At 35.5% G+C, this 24,516-nt stretch overlaps 1 protein-coding gene across 1 annotated transcript in view; it reads left to right on the top strand.

Annotated features, from left to right (window-relative positions):
- LOC143226396 (twitchin-like) overlaps positions 1-24,516 on the top strand; it is a 217,123-nt gene that overhangs the window by 20,023 nt on the left and 172,584 nt on the right. The gene's annotated exons all lie outside the window — the stretch shown is intronic.

Genomic DNA, 24,516 nt, shown 5'->3' with positions numbered 1-24,516 from the left:
GGAGATAATAAGTTAATGAGCAGCGTGCCCATTCGTCAATCGCTGTTAATTATGTATCATACTGACACATCATTATGACGCAAGTTTTTCCTTGGTTGTCCTGAAGTGTAAGGACTGTAGTATTTAATCAGACCTTTCCAACAGTTCTGTTGCCTCTTTCCTTGAGTCACCGCAGTAACTCATCACTTGTTTGTCAGTGATGTCTAATATTCTGTCTAATAAGATATATACACTGGACTCAGACATGTTTTCTTTTTACATAATTAGATATTCATGTAAAGATCCTAAGCCAGAAATATAGATCTAGTTGCACCACTTTCGCGAGTTCGAATCCTCCTCACACCAAACATGCTCGCTCTTTCAGCCGTGGGGGCATTATAAAGTGACGGTCAATCCTACTATTCGTTGGTAAAAGGGCAGCCCAAGAGTTGGCGGTGGGTGGTGATGATTAGCTGCCTCCTCTCTAGTCTTACACTTCTAAATTAGGGACGGCTAGAGTAGATAGCCCTCGTATAGCTTTGGGTAACATTCAAAAACAAAGCAAACAAACATACTTGATTAATTAAATATATCACACACATGTATTTGCGTACTAATAAACCTGTGTCAACGAAACTTTAAAGAATGATAAAGTGTAAACACCAATAACTTTTTGGTCAGAGAAGAAGGGCACGAAACAAATCAGACTTTGAACATAGTTCTTATTCCATGTCTAGGTATAACAGAAGTAGGGTTAAATTTTGGTTTACAAAAATTAAAAACTTACAGTTCTCGGCTAATTTTTCTTCTTTACTCATAATACATCATTAGAAGTTTCGAAGACCAACACTCCTATCCATTCTTACCCGTAAGTAACAAATAAACGAAGAAATATTAAATATATGCAAATCATTGATTTCAACCACCCTCAAGTAAATATATATTTTTGACATGCTTATTTAACTTAGATTATTAAAACATTTCCCAAGCTTTTTTTGATGGTATATAAAATATTTGCTTCCTGAAGAACACAATACAAATTGCAAAGAATCATTAGATACAATTAATATCGTTTTTAGATTGTACTGTTATACAATGTTGAATTCGTTTTAACAAAATGTTTTTGAGACTTTATCTCATTATTACAATCTGTATTTGCCAACTCCGATCATGCTTTACTTGAAAACTATGTATCTTGATAATGGCCTCGAGGCTACATTTCCATTTGAAAAGGCTCCTTCTTAAAGACTGTCATGTCTTAAGCACATAACTCATTTCTGTTAGCTTACCATAATCCATTTAGTGTAAGAAGGAACAGTGTTGGAGAGCCTATGGGTTATGTCGTGAAAGTAAGCTGTGTACAATTGACTTATTTCATTTTTCCAAACAGAGATTATTCTTGATTATTTTGAGCACTGATGCTTGGAACACGTGAAGGTCTTTTAGCACTGACCTTAGTGCTCACTGTGATTAGGGTACGACTTGTTGTAGGCTCCAATCTGGATGGTCCTGGGACTCTAACTTAATCCACATGCATTTATATAAGGGATACTCCAGTTTTAATTTCTAAATTCTCAATCTGAATCCATCTTAATAATTTAAGTGTTTGAATGTTTTATGTCGGAAAGAACTAGTACATAATATTTTCAAATGCGATCAGTTTTCAATAGCATCATACTATCTATACGTGACATCAAGCAATGTCAAAATATAGTTCTAATACATTCTACCTCGATTTTATATTGAGTGTGGTTGTCACGTGATTTGCTTATTTGTATAATCATAATCTGTATGTTATTTAATTTGTAATAGTAATAATAATATCTATGTCAGTTAATATTAATCTCAATGTTATTTAGCATATAACAGAAATATTGTGCATTGTAGTCAATTAGCGTTACGTCTTTTATTTAACAAATTAACATCCAACACATTTAGACATGTCACACAAGTGTTTGGTAGAGCTCTGAATTTTGAAGCTGGCGAGTTGGGTGCGAATCCGTGTACTTTAAGTTATGGTTGTTGTACATAAGCGAGTCTTCCTTAAAGTGGTTAGTCGGTGATAGGGCACGGCTGAGTGGTTACTTCCCTTTGATCAGCTTAATATTTGAGAAGGCAACAGACAGCAGTAGTAATTTTGCCATAAATACAAATAACAAGTACAAAAGCACGGTAAGAAATTATCCTGGATAATAATTTGCGGCTCGTAAAAAAAAAAAGAAAAGAGAGACCAATATTTGCAAAGTAGGCCAAAATAAATTTATTGGCATCTGCCATAAAACACCGTTTACATATGAAATCCAGTGCAACGAATCTACCAGCTTTACTTGTGATATTCTCAGGTTAGACCAATTCGATGAAACAAGAAATACAGTGCAGGTAATTAATCACGTCTTCTATAGATCAAAAAAAGTTATTTTCTTTTTTCTGAAGTCACAGTTGCTGGTAATTAAGCACTTCGTACAATAAAAATATTCACTTTTATTTTGGTTTGTTTGTAATTAAGCACAAAGCTACACGAGGGCTATCTGCGCTAGCCGTCCCTAATTTAGCAGTGTAAGACTAGAGGAAAGCAGCTAGTCATCACCACCCACCGCTAACTCTTGGGCTACTCTTTTACCAACGAATAGTGGTATTGACCATGACGTTATAACGCCCTCACGGCTGAAAGGGCGAGTATGTTTGGTGTGACGGGGATTTAAACCCCCAACCCTCGGATTATGAGTCGAGTGCTTTAACCAATTGGCCATGCAGGTGTGGAGTTGGAGAACAAAAATTTTCAAAAAAGCTTTTGATAACATGTTACATTTCAGGCTAATTACGACAATACCATGAATAAAAGATGGGAAAGGCTAATTACTTAGACATGGGTTGCTTAGATGTGACAAAGAAAAAGTCAGATTAGGCATGAATTAGTGCTAATACCATTAAGTTATATAAAAATGTCAAAAGGGCCTGATTAGTAAATTAATAAAATGTTGGGTAAATTTTACTTTTGACTATTTATAACTGTAGCGATGATATTGACGTATAGGTCTGTTAGTAAGTTAGACAAACACTTTTTCAATATGTGCAAAGTGTTATATTTGATTGTCATAATATAGATAAAGATGGGAACCATTTCTAGTGTGACTAAGACAAGGATCTTGGCATGCTGGTAGATAAGCTACCCAAGATGTCGAGGCAGCTCTCCGTTTCTAGTAGTAAAGTTTGTAACATTTTAAGAGATATTTATTATAAGTGCAAAAAGATAAGGCCTGGCATGGCCACGTGGGTTAAGGCGTTCGACTCGTAATCTGAGGGTCGCGAGCTCGAATCACCGTCAGACCAAACACGCTTGTTTTCAGCCGTGGGTGCGTTATAATGTTACGGTCAATCCCATTATTCGTTGATAAAAGAATAGCCCAAGATTTGGCGGTGTGTGGTGATGATTAGCTGCCTTCCCTATAGTCTTACACTGCTAACTTAGGGACTGCTAACGCAGATAGTCCTTGAGTAGCTTTGCGCGAAATAAAAAACAAACAAACCCAAAAGATAATTATCTCTATACAAGTCACTGGCTGGACCTCAATTGGAGTGTTATCAACACTATCTCAGAACGGCTGGTATGAGTATTAATACTTTTACTAATAAAGCAGAGAACAATGTTTCGACCTTCCTAAGTCATATTTAGGTTAACAAAGAGAGAAAGTTTGCAACTGAACGTTGCTGGGTGTATGTCTTAGGGGCGAGAATATAACAGATACAGGATTGTAGGGAGCGTTGCAGTTAGATGTTAGGTAATTAGTTAGTATAGGTATAGTGGATTATACACTCCCTGGGACTCAGCACATAAAACTAAACAAAAATTCAACACATTAAGAAACCAAATGAACACAGCCACAAAACTACGCTCACTCGATAAAATGAACAATGGAATCAACAAAAGAAAAGAACTCTTAATCAAAATCAAGTAATTTCCTCCAAAAATCGTTGAAAAAATTATACGCACACATCTAGCTCCAGGGGCATATATTTTTTACACCTGATGGGGGAATGATTTTTGCAACCACTTATGTGGACTGTTTAATTTGCAAATTGGTAATTTCTGATTACGTGAACCTGAAAGCTGTAAACATACAGTCACAGAGTAATCTTGTTGCCATGATCATGTATACTTAGGCCTACTGACTGATACTTACGAACTATCGCTTAGATCGAAAAGCTTAGAAGCACGTCTAGATAAAAGATGTACATTTCGGCTACTGAAAAAAAGCCTACATCTAGGCCTAATTATGTAATTCGATTGGTAAGAACACGATAATCACAAGAACAAACACACAGTTTGTAGGCCTGTGATGCAATAAAACAATTCAACAGACCAAACTGTTGGGGAGTATGATTGTATGCACCACACCCCCACCTAAAATGAAGGGGGGATGTATACCCCATCCCCCCCAGAATCTACGCCCCTGCCTAGCTCAATAACAAACAAACAAATAACAACAAATCCCAAGATACAACAAACTGCAAAACCTTACACTGCTGCATATCATATGTTCCTGACATCAACGAAAAAATAACCAACATTTGGCAAAAACTAGTAACAAAATATGACATTCCAGTAGACACCAAATTTATTCAAAAACCAGGTACAAAACTAAAGTTCATACTATGTAAAAACTACATTGAGAAACACAACACCAACATTATTTATAAAATACAATGCAACAACTTTCATGATTTCTAGATTGGAGAAACAAGCAGAAAAATGGAAACTAGATTCAAAGAACACACACACACAAACACCTTCACGGGATTTTGAACATTGCAAACCAAATAAAGACAACATAACTATAGAAAACCCTCATATACTAAGTAGGGGGTCTGGCATGGCCAAGCGCGTAAGGCGTGCGACTCGTAATCCGAGGGTTGCGGGTTCGCGCACGCGTCGCGCCAAACATGCTTGCCCTCCCAGCCGTGGAGGCGTTATAATGTTACGGTCAATCCCACTATTCGTTGGTAAAAGAGTAGCCCAAGAGTTGGCGGTGGGTGGTGATGACTAGCTGCCTTCCCTCTAGTCTTACACTACTAAATTAGGGACGGCTCGGTGCAGTGGGCTAATAACCTACTCACTTAAATACCTGTTGAAGAATCCGCAAGCGATTGCGGCCCTATGTTCCTTGATGGAATCTAATGGTGATAACTAACTAACTAACTAAGTAGGGAAACAAATATAAACAAATGCAAAATCGAAGAAACGTTACTTATACAACAACTAAAACCAAAATTAAACCAATACAAAGGAACACCTTTATACCTACACTAATTAATAACCTAACATCTAACTGCAACGCCCCCTACAATCCCGTACACGTTATACTCGCGTCCCTAAGACATGCGCCCGGCTACAGTCAGTTGTAAACTCTCTATTTGTTAACCTGAAGACGACCTAGGAAGATCGAAACATTGTTCTCTCTTTTATCAGTAAAAGTGTTAATACCCATACCACCCGTCCTGAGATACATTTTTATTTCAAGCGGGTTTCTCGTCATCAAGAATATTAGGCCCGGCATGGCCAGGTGGGTTAAGGCGTTCGAGTCGTAATTTGAGGGTCGCGGGTTCGAATCCCCGTCGCACCAAACATGCTCGCCCTTTTAGCCATGGGGGCGTTATAACGTGACAGTCAATCCTACTATTCGTTGGTAAAAGAGTAGCCCAAGAGTTGGCGGTGGGTGGTGATGACTAGCTGCCTTCGCTCTAGTCTTACACTGCTAAATTAGCGCAGATAGCCCTAGTGTATCTTTGCGCGAAATTCAAAACACAAACAAGCAAACAAGAATATTATCACCAATTTTTTGTCTCCTTTCCTAAGAAAGAATATTAGGTTGTTGGAAAGGTGGTTACTTTACAAATTTTTCCTTGATAAAATAATAGTAATGGGTGTTTTTATTTAACTTTACAAGATTATCTGGGGATTAATAGGATAAACTCCTTTGGTTTCTCCGTGTGGATGCCCTGAAGATGAGAGGACATAAGTTGAAAATTTGGAAAAGACAGACATTGTACCAATTGAGACAGGTTTCTTTTTCTAACAGGGTTATTAAATTATGGAAAGAGTTACCTCAACAGTAATGTAATTTACGGGAGTTTAAGAATGGAATCTGTAAGTTCCTGAAAAATAAAGGGTTCTTTAAAAACACTTATTTATTTATTTTACTCAGATGTGGGTGTACAGAAAGAGCCTTGAAGTTATTTTACTCAGAGGTGGGTGTACAGATACAGCCTTGAAGTTATTTTACTCATATGTGGGTGTACAGATACAGCCTTGAAGTTATTTTACTCAGAGGTGGGTGTACAGATACAGCCTTGAAGTTATTTTACTCAGATGTGGATGTACAGATACAGCCTTGAAGAACCCAATAAATTCTTCTTATCTCTGTATGTAATGTTTCAATTTTTCATTTCATCATATTAAGTGCAGTGTTATCAAATTGTGTTTACAGCAATACGCTGTAATAAGTTTATAATTTATCTAAAGTATGAGTTTACAAAAATAAAATAATTGAATCGCTGGGTGGCCCTCAATGATTCTGCCAAATATGACCCATCTTTATTTGATAATATTTAAGTTTTCACAAATAGTTAGATAGACAAATAAACACGTTAACATACAGTTCGTACCCTTATTGCTACCCGCTAGTACAGCACCGTGTCTATGGATTTACAACGCTAAAATCATGCGTTCGATTCCCCTCGGTGGGCTCAGCAGATAGCTCAAGGTGGTTTTGCTATAAGAAAACACACACACGTACCCTTATTTCTGTTTTAATTTAGTACCATCTTCATTGTAAGAATATCTCTATCTACCATATCGATCAGCAAATTTATTTTCAGAAAAGAAATGTTTATCAGAAATATATATCAATTCAACGCGATCTATGGTTGCCGTGGTTGGCGGAGAGTGCCCCATATTATAAAATATTTTAAATGTTACCTTGAAAGCGGTCAACAAAGTGCGTTAATGTTGTCCGATTGTCAAGACTGTTACATTATGAAAATAATAAAAGGAGCTGTAAAAGTATTCTTTGATTCAGTTAGGCCTAAATTACCAATAACGTTAGAAATGCTGCCAGCATTCTAGGCAAACTTCTTGACAGGTGAGCAGTTTATACGTTTATTTGTATGATCACATGATGACGGAATTTTACATTTTGAAAATTAATCACGTGTTAAATTTTATCGAGTTCAAATGCTTAAAATGTCCACCTGTTTACCTAGAAAATGACTCATAAGCAATAAACATTGTTTATTAAACTCTACCTGCCAAAAGTTAATAGGTTTGATAAATTTTTGTAGGGGAATAATGTACCTTTATATTTCCCCTGTAACTCTAACTAAAATTCCTGCAGTCATGAAGGCACTACCTCGTGACTCTTCAGCTGGATGGTATGTTGTGTTACTCTCAATAGTAAAATCTACCTGTAACCCCACGATTGACCCGTTAACTACACCTGTAAATAATGTATGTGCTACTGGTAGATTTCCGTGTATTCTTAAAATTGCAAAAATCGTACCCGTCTACAAAACTGGAGATCCTGACAGGGTCGACAATCATCGGCATATTTCTGTTCTCTCTGCATTTACTCATATTGTCGAGCGTATTTTGAATAATCGAATTATCAAGTGTTTTTTTTTTAAAAACAAGTAAGAAATCTACACATTTTACCAAACACCAGTCTACCGAAAAATGTCTATTGGCAATCATTACAAAGACTTAATGCATAAAAAGCAAAGAAATCTGTTCTAATTTGTGTTCTAGATATTGAAAAGGCATTTGGTAAAAAAAATAATTCAATATTGTTCTGTAAATGTGCTCATTATGGCTTACGAGGCAATATGTATATAATATTTTAAAAACGTATTTATATAACAGGCAATGCTACATCAAAATTAATGGAACAAAATCAGTTCTCAATAGCCTTCACTATGGAGTTCCTCAAGGTTCACTTCTTGGTCTACTTTACGTATATAAACAATTTACTCACAGTATGTCCTAGTAGAACTTGTTATTAGTAGTCGATGATACATATTGAGCCATATCATTTTGTAGATTGTTTTAGAATTGGAAACAACATACTAATGTTTGTTAAAGCTTGGCTTATTGCCAGCTGTCTTGCTTTAAATATTAGTAAATTACAAAATATGATTCACTAAAATTCTTGGAGTGATTATTCAAATAAGCCTTAAATTGGATTTATCAAATCTTAGTGATTTCAAATAAACTTACAAGAGCTATTTATATTATGAAGAAATGCAATAATGTTTTCCTGGCCCGGCATGGCCAAGCGTGTTAAGGCGTGCGACTCGTAATCTGAGGGTCGCGGGTTTGCATCCCCGTCGCGCCAAACATGCTTGCCCTTTCAGCCGTGTGGGCGTTATAATTTTACGGTCAATCCCACTATTCGTTTGTAAAAGAGTAGCCCAAGAGTTGGCGGTGAGTGGTGATGACTAGCTGCCTTCCCTCCAGTCTTACACTGCTAAATTAGGGACGGCTAGCACAGATAGCCCTCGTATAGCTTTGTGCGAAATTCAAAAACAAACAAACAAACAATTTTTTTCCTGTACGGGTGATTTATTAGATTCATTATTCCATCTTTTATAGTTAAATTACTTATTGTTTAAGCGTTTGTGTTACAAAAGAACCATTTGGATGTTACAAAAGTGGCTTTGGAAGCTCAAACTGAGGTTTCCTTACCATGCGACTGTTGCAAAGAATTTCGAAGAATGTAATCTTTTCACCATTTATCAGGCCTGCGTCTACTGAATCATCAGTATTGCTAAAGACATCAGTACTTTTAATCCTGAGCTTCAAGTATTCATTACTTCTAGAGAAACCCATTACTCTTTTCATTACCACAATATATTGTTCTGTCCAAAAATAGCTCCATCAGAGCTGGGTACTTGTAGGAAAGGTTTTTAAATGACATGTTGAGTGACCTATAGTACCAGGTTTCAAGTAATAAATTAGATAAGAGTAACTATAATACTTGATTACGTAATATAAAATATCTTAAAGAAAAAAATGGTTTCTTTCAACAACACAACTTACGTAGTCACAACCTCAAAAGAAACAGGCGTGTTTTGTTAGACGTCATGTAAGTAAATGCTTTACCAATGCAAACTAATTTTATAAGTGTTAATATATCTGATAAATATATGTACAAAACTAAGGGTAATGAAACGGCAACGATTAGAAGTGCTGTGTTTAAAAGTCCATGTTCATCAGAGAATACGTAAAACACAACTTTAGTTCTAATGTTTCAAACTATTCTCTTTTATCACTACATATTTTACACAAGTACAATACGATATGGCATTCAACAAGACTTAATTTCTACCACATTACAGTTACTAATTTTACTTCTTAGTTCTGCACTTGTGTAATGCTTTTGTTTTAAAAGTATATTTATTTTTAAGGAAAAAAAAATCAGTTTCTTAGGTGCCTAAAATACAATGTATATGATTAAGATATGTCCAGATTATGAACGAAGAATTACACTATTATATTGGGGATTGCCGTAACGTTCAGTATTTATTAACAATTTTCTCTGCTTGATACAAAACTGAAAAAAACACATACAATACAATAGCCAGCAGAAATATCTGAACTTCTCTGCTGTTTACATTTGACTCCATTTTCTTGAAAAAATTCTACACTGTTAATTACCTCTACAATTAAAACTACACGCATTTTATTGCATGAATGATAATACTTGTATAACGTGTGAGAGTGCATTAAGTTACACACCCATGTATAGCGTGTATTTTTAAAGGGTGTATTGTCAACGACAGTCTGTTTTTTAAAGTAAAAATCGTCACTGAAGTATGTGAAAAACATATACTGTAAATGGAGCTTATAAAATACAAATTGGGACGAATAACAATGAAACTTTTTGTTTTAAAAATAGTAATACTTTTTACATTTTAAGATAGTTTTTCTCCAAATTTTATTTTAAGTTGTAAATACTCAGATGTTGAAGAAGACGCCCCATTTAAGTAGGAGATTGTTTTGTGTGTTTTTTACGCGGGAGTTCCCTAAAAGGTTAGGAAACCGAATAGACATAAACAGGGAAAATTCACCTAAAATATTTTGTTCGAAAGGGGTTTTACGTATGAAACAGATGAGAGATAGTAATAAATTTTGCGCCTTGATTAGAATATACATAATATTTTTATGAAAATATATTTTTCAGTATTGTTTGAGTCGTTATGAATTATTTTAGAGAAATCTAGGCTATCCTAACATTTTTATTGTAAGTTATGTCGCCCAAATATCTCTTTGCTTCTGGCGTAATCACTTTTTCCTTACAGTGTTATAAACCGGTCTGAAATTAAAAAAAAAAAAAGGAGTTTACCAAAATAACAAATGAACCCTCTACTAGTTAATAAATACTTCTTTACTTAGTATGTAATGAGTCATCCTTAAGTAGCTAAGAGCAATTTATTATGATTACGTTGATTATCTAGGATACTATATCGTAGCCCTGTTTACTGTTATGGAATACGACATCAAACTCTTTCCTAACACACCAACTAATTCTTCAATTATATTATGATATGAGCAGTATAATTAAGGGCCGAGGCAGACAGAGCCTGTTGATTGGATAAAAATTTCGACTTCATAATGCCGCCCAGTGGCTCAACGGTATGTCTGCGGACTTACAACGCAAAAAAAAAAAACAAAAAACACTTTAACTTGTAATCTAATTGTAAAGGGTAATAAAAATTTAACAAATTACTTTAAATAAGGACAATGCCCAGCATATCCAGGTGGTTAAGGCTCTCGACTAGCAAACTGAGGGGCACGAGTTCAGATCTCCATCACACCAAACATGCTCTCCCTTTCAGCTGTGGGGACGTTATAAAGTGACGATGATTTCCACTCTTAGTTGGTAAAAGAGCAGCCTAAGAGTTCGCTGTGGGTGGCGATCACCTGCGCTAGCCGTTCCTTATTTAGCAGTGTAAAACTGCAGGTAGTCCTCGTGTAGCTTTGCGCGAAATTGAGGGCCGGCATAGCCAGGTGGTTAAGGCGCTCGACTCGTAATCCGAGGGTCGTGGGTTCGAATCCCCACCTCTCCAAACATGCTCGCCCTTTCAGCCGTGGGGGTTTTATAATGATACAGTCAATCTCACTATTCGTTGGTAAAAAAGTAGCCCAAGATTTGGTGGTGGGTGGTGATGACTAGTTGCCTTCCCTCTAGCCTTACACTACTAAATTAGGGACAGCTAGCATAAATAGCCCTCGTGTAGCTTAGCGCGAAATTCAAAACAAAAACAAGTCAAATTGCGCGAAATTAACTAAACAAACAAACATTCACGTACTTTGAAACATACAATAAAATACTGTGCTAAGAAGATAACAAATCATTATCGCTGCTTTAGTTAAATTGGTTCCATGGACTTTTCTTTCTCTCAATGAATATGGACTTTCGAAAAAAATAAACTGACTCGTTCTCTGAGCAAAATTAAAAGATATATGACCAGTTTTGACCAAACGTGACTGGCAATAGCTAAATTAAAAGAGATATAACTAATTTTGACTAAATGTGACAGATAACCCTTATGTAGCTTTGCGCAAGTTTCAAAACAACTAAAGAAAGGTAGCCTGACTACAGACATTGTATTGTTTCATTTTTTTGTGTCTTTAAAAAATATTTGATCTATCCTACTGCCAAATTTAATTAGTATAGAGGGACTAAACGAAATTCAGCTACAACAATAACTGGCTTACCAAAGCAACGTGGCTTAATTATCTTTATAGGTTCTGGTGTTATATTAAAACAGGGTGGGAACCATAATTCTTTTTTTAACCCCTTTATATATATATATATATATTTCTTAACTTTTACAAGTTTTCAATGTGTGTGATCACTCTCAATGTGGAACGGAATCCTTTATATATATAGATAGATAGATATATTTCTTAACTTCTACAAGTTTTCGATATGTGTGATAACTCTCAATGTGGAATGGAATCCTTTATATATATATATATCTTAACTTTCACAAGTTTTCAATATGTGTGATCACCCTCAATGGGAACTGAATCCTTTATATATATATATATATATTTCTTAACTTTCACAAGTTTTCAATATGTGTGATAACTCTCAATGTGGAACGGAATGTTAAAGATATGAGATATAGTAGTGAATAGTATTTTAACCGAACACCTGAACCTGTAATTCTTTATATCGATAAGTTTATTAGCAATATGATCGTTCTTAAAAAAAAAAATCTTCAGGCTTAATGAATAACGTCTGAAATATTTGAGTAAGTTTCATTATACGTGTACATCCCAATTCGTAGATTTACGGTGAGTTATTCTAGTTAATTAGTGTATTTTGCTGTTCCATCAAATTGTTCGCGCGTGCAATCTCTCTCGTACCTGTTATTCTGTTTCATTGTTCATTTGTATGAAGAACGACATCTAAAGTAGAACACTGATATGTTAGTACTATTATGAATTATTTATCACAGTAGGTGGGAAGCGAGGTTGATATGCTAGGCTAGTAAGATCAGCTTGATTTAGTATGACAAAAAGCTTATATCGACATAAAGCTACTGAATTAGTAAACAGAACATTAAATATACCTTTGGTAATTCCACGTGCACTTGCCTCTGCTTGTGTGCTCTGTCGTCACCCACTTGAAAATGCTCGAATAAAGACTTTCTTTTGTTCATTTGCATTATGTCGTCTGATAATATTAATACATTTGTCTATATTAAAAAAAATGGGTGTTAAAAGTCATTCGTTGTTCTACACATAACACTCGTGGGCGCGTATATCTAACTTTCATCTTAAATAAACAAAGGAAAGAAAATTTATGTTTAAAAGAGATACCCAATACATTAAAAAATAAACTAAAAATGAATTATGGTGCACTGAGTTGTTATGTTTGTTTTTTTTTTCCATTAAGCAGAAGGTAGTACTTTGTTACATATTCTTGTAACTTGAACTTATCTACAAATTGTCAGGTCATTCGTTTTTTGTTGTCAGGTCATTTAGATTTTTTTGAGAGTTTACATCGGATGCCTGCTGCCTCTGCTAACTTGTGTACGTTTTCAATAACCGATACAATCTTCTGAACCTTGGTGAGGTGCACTTCTGCATTGCAAATATCCCAATGTACATTATACATGCAAAATGTGGCCACGTTGTTGAGTGAATTAATACTGTGATTTGATCTTAAACTCCAAATAAGTGGCTGCGAGTGTCTGAGTTCAAAGGTTAAGATATAATTTAAAGATTATTTCAATATAAATACAAACAATTTTCACACAGTTGCAGTAAATTATCGAAAATATTGTTACTTTGTATTCTACACCCGTTTACCAGTAACACGAAGAGTAATATTACTACGACATCTAAGTAACATAGCGTAAATCGAATAACGTGAGCACCTTTCGGGTTTTCTTTAGAGTTAAAAAAATGTATATATATAACTTGTTTGTGAAATCAGGCTTTAACGCTAAAAAAAATCGCAGGTTTGTTTGTTTTGAATTTCGCGCAAAGCTACACGAGGGCTATCTGCGTTAGCCATTCGTGATTTAGCAGTGTAAGACTAGAGGGAAGGCAGGTAGTCATCACCACCCACCGCCAACTCTTGGGCTACTCTTTTACCAACGAATAGTGGGATTCACCGTCATAGTATAACGCCCCCACGGCTGAAAGGGCGAGCATACTTGGTGTGACTGGGATTCTTACCCGCGACCCTCGGATTACGAGTTGAGTGCCTTAACCACCTGGCCATGCTGGGCCAAAAAATCACAGAAAGTCCAAGTTTAGGTTCCATTAACCGGAAGCAACTCGGTAGCATAATTTTCACTGTAAATTTTATTTTCGTATTTGCGACCAACCTGTTTCATCAAATGATTTAAAATGCTTTGTTCATCGTAAAATATTTGAAAAGAACAGGTAAAAACGTATTAACTATTGTGTTCTATTCCATACAATATTGAGTATTAAACAAGCATTTTTATCTTAACAGTTGCACCCTCTCCTGATTTAAAAAAAGAAGAAAAGGTTTACATGTATTATTTGCTAATTCAAGAGAGGAAAGAGAATCTGACGGGGGTTCCATAGCTGAAGCTAGCTAACTTGGGGCCCGATCAGGGGTGAAATCAGACCAGCATGAGAGAAGAGTTATTTAAATCACTTCAAAATAAAAAGTTGAATAAGTGATAAAAGGTATAATATTTCTTTTAAATGTTCTTCGACTTGAGAAAGTTTGCTTAGATAAATATACTTTATCTGTGTTCGATTAGCATCACTAACCCCCTGAAACTTGTTTTCTTTTTGGTTACGTGTGCTGGCGCGTTTAAAAACACATACACCCCAAGTTGTGTGCACGTGACGAGCACACGCTAGCGGACGGCGCAGTGGGCTTTTTGATTTGAATTTCAGACAAGCATCGAAACAAGAACCTTCCGTCCTCAGGGTTTCTCGATAAGTTGTATGTCCTTTTTATTACTGTTTCATTGTGCATGTATAACGAATTAATTTATATTCTGCCAGACGCCCGAGGTCGCTGCAGTCTTAGTTATAATTATAGCATGTATTGTCTGTTGGTGTCATTGTTTTCACTTAAACTCGCAAGTAAAAAAAAAAAGAAACAAAGAAACATGTCATTGCATTGAAATGAATAACAAAATCCGTAGGCTCAATGATGCGTTTCAACAAATCTTTGACCTTTAAGCCAATTTAAGAGGAACCAAATGAAACAATCATAAAAGAAATATAAATATACTTCATTGTTAACGCACGTAAAATAATTTAAGAGATGTCTGTAGAAAAATAGAAAAATAAACAGTGTATTATACTAATATTTAATTTACGGCCATGTTCTTTGACAATCGTATAATGAAATATAAAATAATAATATACGAGTTAATCACCAAACAGCACTCAGTAGAAGCATTCAATCATGTATTGCATTAGGTAATGTCACGTCAGTCTTTTGTCTTCTGTTTACGTGTTGTTGTTGTTTCCGTTTCATAGGTGTTTCAGTGTCATGTTCATTTGAGATATACTTAGAAAATATATTCTTTTGTACACCATTGTAAAGGCCCTTGCCGGTTGGAATTCATGAGAAAAGACACAGCATCACTATTATTAAATAATCTGCAGGTTATTCCAAAAGATTCGCTTCTCTTTGAAGAAGTTTCTCTCATTGTCAATCACCTAAAATTAAAGTTTTTCGAGCATCGTTTAAATGTTTAGCCATAAGGCTACTTAAAACAGCATATATTTATTCAAAAAAGGCGGGAAACTTTGTGAAAGCATGATTATAGTTGTAATTATTTTTTGTTCTATTTTTTGTGTAGTTTTGCGCGAAATTCAAAAACAAACATTCCATTTATTTGCACACCTTAATATATAAATTATATCTATAATGTATTAAAAAACACAATATTGTTGAAGTAATGGTGATAAAATAATTTCAACGTTATTCAAACAAACCACTATTTAATATTAGTTTGATGTTTAGTTTGAATTTTGGCGCAAAGCTACACGAGAACTATTTGCGCTAGCCGTCCCTAATTTAGCAGTGTAAGACTAGAGGGAAGGCAGCTAGCCATCACCACCCACCACCAACCCTTGGGCTACTCTTATACCAACGAATAGTGGAATTGACCGTCACATCATAATGCCCCCATAGCTGAAAGGGCGAGTATGTTTGGTGCGGCGGAGATTCGAACCTGCGACCCTCGGATGACGAGTCGAACATCTTAACCACCTGGCCATGCCGGGCCTTCTTTTTTCTTCACAGTCCATCTGGAATAGACTTGGTTAAACAAAGCCATACCAGAAGGCCACAAAATATCCGTTGTAGTCTTTCTAGCGGTCAAAGTAATAAGACGGCGTAACCAACTTTTGTAGTTTCCTTGCAAATTCACTGCATTTTGATGGTTATACATTGCTCTCGAATGTTATTTGGTGAACTTCTTAATATCCGTCACTTGGTAACAGGGTATTATACTTCGAAAGATAGATCTGAAATTGACTTACTTTACTTTCTTAAAGGAATGAAATCAATTCCTGTATATCAAGCCTTTGAATAGTTATCTAATTAGAGAAGCGTGATTTGAAATCCACTAGGCCTAAACGTGGTAGCAGTACATACAAATGTGGTGTTTCTTTAGTTGTCGAAGCGTAAAGTCTTAACCTGAAACTAAATATTGTGTTAAACATTTTGCCATCATTGTGATTTATCCTGATTAACAATAACCACTTTAAACACTTTTGTTGTTGCTGTCGTAGCTTGGAACTGTTATCGAATCTATTTGTTCTTTTTATATTAGTAATTATTGTTTCTACATGGGTCTCAAAACTTTATCTATATTACTGTCCTAAGTGAAGGGCCCGGTTTGTTTGTTTTTTTTAAAGTTTAACTGCATATTCTATAATAAGGTGAAGAAACATAGCCTTAATAAGTAAACAAATATCTCAAGAACTTCTGTTAAAATAAAAATTACAAGAAAGAGAGGAGCATCTAATTGATTATTTAACAAATATTAATATATAAAGAAATTCAATATAGTTATATTTATCCAGACATACTTACTTATTCAGTGATTTTTGAAAAGACAAAACAAAAATATTACAATATAAAAATATGAACTATTGATATAGTTACCACTTAGGGCTAATAAAACTTGACAAATTTTGAAGGATAGCGTCTAAGATATTTTTTCCACGTAATCTAAAACCTTGTGTTTTATAGCAAAAAGTAAGAAATTACGACATATCATTAATATATAACACGTATTCAACGTCGTAACAAGAACTAATTACCATCTATACGTCATTTATTAAAGTACTTCTGTTAAGACTAATTTACTTAACATCCTAATGCATCTCTTACACTTTTTGAAAAATCGTTGCTTACAAATGGTAGAGGTGAAACATGTAAAAAGTTTACTTAAAAATATAATTTTTGAGACAATTTATATATAGTGAAGAGAATAGGCGTCTTGTGCAGTTTCAAAACGTCGTTTCAAATGAAAATACTCGAAATAATTGTGCATTCAGCTGATAAAATAAAACTTAAAATTACTTTATGTATTCTCTTAATTAACTATATATATTACCAACACTTCAGTTTTAGTATTAGTGATTTATGTCTCTCAGTTTGTTCATAGTTTATTGTCATCAGATTACGTTAAAAGTTGGAAGACAAAAAAAACAAACAAACCAAAAACAAACTAATCTTAGGTTTTACAACCTCCGCCCTTAACACACAATTCAAAATCAGCAGTTGAATAGCTCTGTACAAGGTTACGCCTTAATAGAAAAAACACTTCCAAGAGTTATAGTTATGCAAGACCCCTTAATGTTAGTAAATTATTAATTACTCTACCCGTCAGGACTATGGAAGTACACAAAGTTCTCTGTCTTCCCCCTGAAAGACTGTGACTCTAAGAACTTTAAGCACCTTTCTGAATATATGTATATATATATACATACACGCGAACACACCCTGCACAAGCTACACCCTGTACTGAAGTTTTCACTCATTACAGTATTCAAAGAGCACTGACCAAACTAGCTGTAAAACTATGTGAGAGTCAGTATCTATCAACTTTTATGTTCAAGTCGTTCAGTCTGATTAGAGTTCGAACAGCAAAGCTTTCCATGTCGTCTATCTCGTGACTGACTTATGGTACGTGCAATTCAGTTCGAACTCTTTACCTCCAACAAACTTCCAAACTGAATGAACTTTCTAAAAACCTCACAATTGTTTATTAACCGTAAAGAATCTAAATTTTTCCACCGATATCTGAATGGCTTCTTTCGTGTGTTTGTGTTTTGTTTTGCTTTCCTTTACAATGCCGTGCAGCCCGGGCAGTTCTAATGCTAAAATCTGTTTTAGATGTTTTTCATATATATCTTAGAGTACATACAGATGTAATGATACATGGATAAAACGACCAGTTTAAATATAAACCATTAAGGTAAGGCATCTCACGGATAATCAGAAACATTTCTCTCAACCATCCAAATTGATTATAGCCAAATATTCTTCTCATTACGTTTACAGTGTATTAAACGTAGGATAACAACAACAGCACAAGTAAGAGATTGAAAGAGTTACCAATCAAGACTGTGTTGTATCTTAAAGTCTAATATTTATAGAAAGAAAGAAAAGTATGTGAGTTATATGATCTTTGCCATACTATAATCTGAAGGGAGTGGTTTGTTTTGGAATTTCGCGCAAAGCTACAAGAGGGCTATCTGCGCTAGCCGTCCATAATTTCGCAGTGTAAGACTAGAGGGTCTTACAGCTAGTCATCACCACCCACCGCCAACTCTTGGGCTCCTCTTTTACCAACGAAAGACTGACCGTCACAGCATTAAACGCCCCCACGGCTGAAAGGGCGAGAATGTTTGGTGCGACGGGGATTCGAACCCGCGACCCTCGGATTACGAGCTGAACACCTTATCACGCTTGGCCATGCCGGGACCTGGGGGTTGGAGACGAAATGTGACTTAAATAGCCTTTTCTAAATCGTAAAGGTTTGATGCTAATAGAGCAAGGGATAACATACAGTCGAAATGTCATGTAGTGGATGTGTGGAGTTTCTCTGGGATTTATTTAAATTAGTCGTGTTCACGAGAGGTACAAAGTTTAATGTATTGATTCCTTATTGACGAAACCGGTTTAACTGACGAATTGTTTTGCAGTCATGTATTCTATTAGGCTTAAGGAATTTTTTCAACGTATAAGTACAAGCTTTGTCTATTAGGTCTGAGTTATGTAATGAGCTTTTCTTGCAGTTCTATTACTCAATTTTGTTTTTAATTCTCTACAGGGCCCGGCAAGGCCAAGCGTGTTAAGGCGTGCGACTCTTAATCTGAGGGTCGCGGGTTCGCATCCCGTCGCGTCAAACATGCTCGCCCTTTCAGTCGTAGGGGTGTTATAATGTGACGGTCAGTCCCATTATTCGTTGGTAAAAGAGTAGCCCAAGAGTTGGCAGTGGGTGGTGATGACTAGCTGCCTTCCCTGTCTTACACTGCTAAATTAGGGACAGCTAGCACAGATAGCCCTCGAGTAGCTTTGTGTGAAATTCAAAAACAAACAAACAAACAAACAAACAATTCTCTACAATTATTTCGATAGTGTTTAAATGGTCAATTGTTCCGAATCTCTGTTTCCTCCGGCGTTTTCTAACCAAAATGGCACTTAAAATACATAAGTATACATCTGGAACAAATATTTGAAAATTCTGTACTTATTTTTATATGCTTGTTTCATATATCTATTAATAGTTATTCAGGTGTTTATTACAAAATAATGCCCCCCAGTGGCTTAGCGGTATGTCTGCGGACGCTAAAAACCGGGTTTCTATACCCGTGGTGGGCAGAGCACAGGTAGCCCACTGTCTTGATTTGTGCTTAATTCAAAACAACAACAACTATAAAATAATTTACTTTAAATACCAAAAAAGTAAGAGGAGTTTTCATATTTTTATAATCGTTATAAAATGAGCAGTATAATGACCATTACTTCGAATTCTAACTGTTCCTTAAACTTTTGGAACTCCCAGCACACTTTTAATAATCCAAATTTTTGCGGCACATGTAAATAAGTCCGTATGGCAGGCAGAAATGACTGTTATATTGTGTTTCAAGGAGAAAATAAAACAAATACAAAAAATTAAAAGTTTATTAAACTGATAATAAATTTACATTACTAAATAAAAATTACTTAATAATTTCAAAAATTGTCTGTCTCAACTGAATCCCTTCCACGGCACACAGTTTGGGAGCACTGCATTACGGAAGTAAAGTAGCATGGCGGAATCACTTTGAACTAAAAACCTACATACAGAGGTGGAACTGACCGAATGACGTTTTAAGTGTTTCGTCCTGGCACTGAGGGTGTATCAGTGATCCTAGACCAAAGTTGTAGTAGTAATACCAAACCCAATTCGAGGCACTGAAGGTGCGGGAGTGGGCCCAACCATAACCCAAAATATTGAAGGTGAAGAAGTAATCCCAAACATTGAAGTTGTAGCAGTAATACCAACTGATATTCGAGCACTGAAGGCTCAGCAGTAATCAGAAATATCACAAAAATGTTGCGCATAAAATACATTAGCAGAGAACTGTTGCGTAGTTTTCAGTTCGAAATATTGACACTAAACTTATGACATGCAAGCGTGAGCAGCAGGGGCAGATTAAGGCCTAGGGTTATCTTTTACTGCAGGGCCCATTAAAACCGCGACTAAACACCGAGGTAAAAAAATAAGGAACAACAACAAAACAAACTAAACCTCAATATATGTTTTACTTTTGGAAACAAAGGGAAAAATAAAACCCACACATTTGCAAGACTACAAATTAATGAACGATGTTACTTGAATATGAAAAGTGGTATTCTTACACAGACAAAATTTGCATTTGGACGATAAAACGTATAGACGGAAAGAAACCACATACATATAGACCAGTGGTTCCCAACCTTTTTATGCTTCGTACCCCTAAAATTTTTAATATGTTCTCGCACCCCTCACAGTAATTATTTATTTAAGAACTAAGGTGAAGGTGGCCAAAACAAATGTTATCTCGCACCCCCAAGTGGTGCGAGCAACCCTAGTTGGGAACCACTGATATAGACTCAACAACTCACGTATACGCAAGCACACACACTATCAAACACACGCTTATATCACATTGGTACTCATGTAGCATGTGCAGAAGTTGTAGCAGGTAGTATCATTTATGCTTATTAAATCACTGTCTTTATAGCTCTTTTTGCAGCAAAAAGATTTGTTACCTGTTTGATGCCCAGCAGCTCTAACAAGTCGTTTTCTATGAACAAAAACATCAGTGTATTTAGCCTCTCTTGGGACACTATTGACCTAAGTGTATTCTTTAATCTTTTTAGCGCCGAAAATAGCCTTTCTTCCGATCAGTTGCTTAACATGAAACACATGTACATTCTTAAGATTATTAGGAAATTTGTGAAACTTGATTTCAAATATTGATCACATACCATTTTCAGCACACTTCGTTTCTTAGACTCTGATTATTTTTCAATGAACCTTGACGCCAAAGGGGGGAAGACTCAACAACTTCTTCCTCTGTGCAACTCTACAAGTGCGTAAGATATGTACTAACCAGATTTTTTTGGACATTGCAGAGGTCCTCTGTAGGTTTTGTAGACACTCATATTCTGCACCTGACATTTGCATATGCCACTATTCTGTTGTCTGATGTAGTCCATTAATGTTAAAAAAGTCTGATTTTCATACAGGGTTAAAAGGTAGTTTTTTCACTACCCCTTCTTCTCATCGCGCATTTCTCTTCCTTTTTCTTGATCTTTCAACTTTATATACCTCGCATTCTGACAGTTGTTTACCTTTTTTCTAGTATTTGGGAAATGAATCTTTTAATTTCTACACGAATGTTATGAGAAATTTTAGTAGATCAGAAACTATGTTGACATGCAAACTTTATCTGAGAGTTTTGCAACGAATGAATTACTTTGCAAAACTTTAGCAGAACAACGCTTGATAATTTCGTTATTGTATATGTTTCTGGTTATTACAATTGTAGCATAAGGCTTGTTGACCCTAAGCACACTTGTGTCATGGCTTTGTTCCCCCTTTTTATAGAACGTCAGAACGGGCGTTTCATTTTGTGTCTGGTAGCCTCTTTGTCGTCGGAAACCTCAGTCTTTTAAGCACATCGTGTTGGTGTTTCTACAGAAAAGTTGAAGCTGAAAGAACATATAAAGCTTCTGAAGAAAGCCAAAAAACAAACAAACTTCAGTGCAGCAATCCACAACCATTGTCCAACCAAACACATTAAGAAATATAGTCTGGTAGGGTAGGGGGTTCCTCTGTTTGACAAAAGGTTGCACGATAACGTACTTGCGTCTCATACTGAATGCATTGTCGTAAGACTGCACATAGCAATCTTGAAACTTATATAATTATTTTCAACGAAATTAATGAGAACTCTAGTTAATTCTGCTCAGTGTGATTGCTTATCAGGTACATGATCTAGAACTTATCTAAAGATTATTATCACTTCATCCATGTGAGATGTGTCTGGATGTTTTGATTTTCTGAATAATGGTGGACAGAGTTTCTTCGTGTAGGATTTCTGTGAATTTGTCACACACAGTTTAGGATAAGTACGAAACGTGACCTTTGTTCCCTTATTTGTGTGCTTTAGAATATAATTAGCAAGTAAAGTAGGATATACTGCCAATAGCCCCAGTGTTGCTAAGTAATTGTCATTATGCACTGAATCAACCACTTCATCAATTTTATTGAATGCTGCCCTCTGAATGATAAAAACTTCATGACTTGGAGAATATGCTCCAGAATTGTATTCCAGTATTTTTTTTTCTGACTCATCTGTTCTAAGTCTTTTCGATTTCTTTGCATTTTGGTTTTATGGATACAAATTTGGTGATGCCACTTGGATACAGGATACAAATTTCGTGATGCCACTTGGATAGAGTGCTCATATTTCGTGCCAGTTAAGTGTTCCTTGCAACACGTGTGCAGTCAGAGTAACCAGTTGCTGCTAGATAAAATGTTTCCATTGCTTTTGAAAACAATTTGCATATAACAAAGAAGATATTCCCCTTGAACAGTGAGTAAGAAAGCCAATGTCTTTTAAAGTTTTGTCCATTCTATTGCTCGTAATAAAAGAAAGAGTCTTTGAGCATTGGCGTTTATATTTTATCCACCGAATTCGATTTTGTAGACACGCTGAAATTTGTATCCTCTTACTGGCAAAAGGTAATCTCCAACGCACAAACAACATTTCTCATTTTGTCAAAAACTTGTGCCCATGTTCCAGTGTCAAAGCTCTTTGCAACAATTATTTTCTCTCCTATTGATAGGAGTTAGATGCGATTGGATGATATTAAGAGGTGCAGTCTTTACATGACTATTTTCACAGTCTTTGTTGATGATTACGTTTCCGACAATTCCTGAATGAAGAAAAGGAATTATTTTGATATGATGAGGTTTATAGTCTCCATCATCCAAATATTTAGTGTTCTCATCTGTATAATAGATAAGATAAACACTTCATAAATAATATATATGTGCACGCATAAGCGTACTTGCAACATATTGCTTAAATATTTGTGTGAGAGATAGAGAGAGCTGTCAGAAAGAGCTACCTAACAGCTGGTAACAAATGATCACACATCATTTTAACTACCTAATAGTTTGATAACAAATGATCGTCTATTATTTTTTTTTATTTTTGTACCTAACTCAAAAACCTCATCCTCGATGGACACAGCAGATAGCCTGATGTGGCTTTGCTAAAAGAAACACACACACACAAAACTTCAAATTTTGTTTTTGGATCACTTCTGTTCTATACCTTCCAATTAATGATACTTGTCAAGTTGTCAACGGATTAGTTACAGCTGATAATGGGCCAAGCTAGGCCAGCAATTACTTGTGGATTTTTTGTGGAATAACAAGATGCAAATTCGATTAAAGAAACACAAACAATTAATAAAATATATCCTAAAATTTAAAATATTGTAACTTATCTTTTATCGATTATTGTATTATTTTATCAGACAAAATCCGAAGCCTTTCGGAATGAAGAATTTAAAGCTATAGGTATCTTCAATCTAGCATAACATCGTAGGTCTAGTCGTATTCTAGGCCTACTGCTTGTTCATACGATATGAATGGTGAACCCTGACCGTTATCATCATGAAAATGTGAAGTTATTTTAATTGGTTGAGAGCTGTCATCCGATTAGCGTGACAAGTTGTAGCCTCGATTCGACCTACCATATTTGCATTACAAAGTGTATGCAAATACACCCTGTCAAAGCAGGACTACACCTAGTCACATTATTTGGAGGCGCAACAGGTATAGCAGTATCTCACACAAACTCTCGCTCTTCGAAATCAAGTAGACTTAGTGGAACTATTTTTTATTAAATATTAATCCGCTCTTAAGTATGGGCAATTTAATCTACCAACAATACCTTAGATAAAAAGAAAATTAACTGAAGATAACGCCGTTGTTAGAGATGAGTCGTATCAAAATAAATTAGGTACAGCCATCAATCTCAAATCTCTACTTTTTGTTTCAGTTTATTATATACATCAGCCTGTTTTATGTCTGATGCTACCGTCATTAATAAAATATGTTTACCAAAGAAAAAACGCTGATAATTTATAGAAAGTTTTAAAACTTCATATCAGTCAACAAACATTTAATGAAAATAACCATTAATTTGCTATCAAAATCAAAAATTAAAACCATATCAACATTTCATTGTACACCAATCCTGGAAACATTGTAAACTTCAGTAACAGAGATCTCCAGTAATCCGTGACAGCACGGTTTTGTGTTAGTTTATACCAGTGGTTCCCAACCAGGGGTGCGAGATAACATTTGTTTTGGCCCCCTTCACCTTTATTCTTAAATAAATAATTACTGTGAGGGGTGCGAGAACATATTAAAATTTTTTAAGGGTGCGGGGCATAAAAA

The sequence above is a fragment of the Tachypleus tridentatus genome, chromosome 9, assembly GCF_004210375.1.
Source record: "Tachypleus tridentatus isolate NWPU-2018 chromosome 9, ASM421037v1, whole genome shotgun sequence".
Lineage (NCBI taxonomy): Eukaryota > Metazoa > Arthropoda > Merostomata > Xiphosura > Limulidae > Tachypleus > Tachypleus tridentatus.
The sequence above is the reverse complement of the archived record's forward strand: the minus strand, read 5'-3'. Positions and strand labels throughout refer to the sequence as shown.